Source organism: Dendrobates tinctorius, unplaced genomic scaffold (genome assembly GCF_039654945.1).
Source record: "Dendrobates tinctorius isolate UK_male_01 unplaced genomic scaffold, ASM3965494v1 ptg000011l, whole genome shotgun sequence".
Taxonomy (NCBI): domain Eukaryota; kingdom Metazoa; phylum Chordata; class Amphibia; order Anura; family Dendrobatidae; genus Dendrobates; species Dendrobates tinctorius.
This window is the reverse complement of record NW_027361679.1, coordinates 90887294-90888494: the sequence shown is the minus strand read 5'-3', so window position 1 is coordinate 90888494 and position 1201 is coordinate 90887294. Positions and strand designations below refer to the sequence as shown.

At 33.3% G+C, this 1201-nt stretch overlaps 1 non-coding gene across 1 annotated transcript; it reads right to left on the bottom strand.

Annotated features, from left to right (window-relative positions):
* Positions 1 to 693: 693 nt before the first annotated feature.
* TRNAR-UCU (transfer RNA arginine (anticodon UCU)) lies at positions 694 to 779 on the bottom strand. Its single transcript is given in 2 exon segments — positions 694 to 729; positions 743 to 779. It is a non-coding gene; the product is annotated as a tRNA-Arg (tRNA).
* Positions 780 to 1201: the final 422 nt, after the last annotated feature.

Sequence of the window (1201 nt, the reverse complement as noted above, 5' to 3'; positions counted from 1 at the left end):
AGATTTTATACTGGTAATTTGTGTTAACTCTAGATTATTCTGAAAAGAGATCAGATGAATTGCCCAAAATTGCAAACTCAGTTCTTACCATGAAAATTAAATTAATCGCAAAAAAATCATTTCCACTAAATTTCAGTTTCTCAAAAATGACCTGCTTGTATGATTTCCAATGTATGATTTTTGTATGACAAGGCAGCTGATAACACTCTGTTCTTATCTTTAAACCTATTTTTTACTTTTAAGCAAACAATTGTCCATGTTTTGCATTAATGACATAAAATTGATACCAAAAAGCCATGCAAACATTTCATCAAACTATGGATGGACTGGAGAATGCTTGCACCAAAGTTGCATTTTTTAAAGTTATAGTTGACAAATCAGCCAAAAATATCTAGAAACTCCATATCCCGACAATAGAGATCATCAAGAAATATCTTGCAATCACATACAATTAAGAATTTTAGAAAGGTTCAAATTCAAGAAAGAATATGGTCTACTGAAACAGGTAACAGAACACCAAACACTAGACCAAAAATATGCAATAATGAATCTGTTATCCATTGGGTCAATGAGCCTTCAGTGGCTGAATTGCATAGTTCAATTTTAAATGTAACATCTAATTTGCTCTAAACGTTATTAACATTTTTCATCTTTTCAAGATCAACCGAGATAAAATATTCATGTCTCAAAATACGACTCTGGTGGGACTCAAACCCACAACCTTTGAATCACATCAGCTCCTTAGAAGTCCAATGCGCTATCCATTGCGCCACAGAGCCACAAGACGTCTAGTTGAAGTAGGTGTTTTGTCAAATCTAGACAATATTTTCCTGATGATTAAATAACAGAAAGATTCCTGTTTTCTTTGTAACTTTGTTTTCGCCTTCTAATATGTAAAAGTAAAACTGGTCAGCAGGAAAATGCCTATGTTGTAGAAAAGAAAGAACTTTTTTATATTAAAACTCCTTACATGCACTTTTTAGTCTTACATGCCAGCAGTTCATTTTAAATTACTAACATAGGTACCTGTTGGTAAAGTGTCACATAGAAATTCATGCAAGATAACAAAAGGGGTAGCTTTTGTTGGTTTCTAAATCTCAAGCTTTGATCTTTTTCGCTTTCTGCAGATTCAATGCAGTAGCCACTGAGCCTCAGGAACTTAAGCTGAGAAAAACGGATTGGAACATCAGTTTCGTTATAC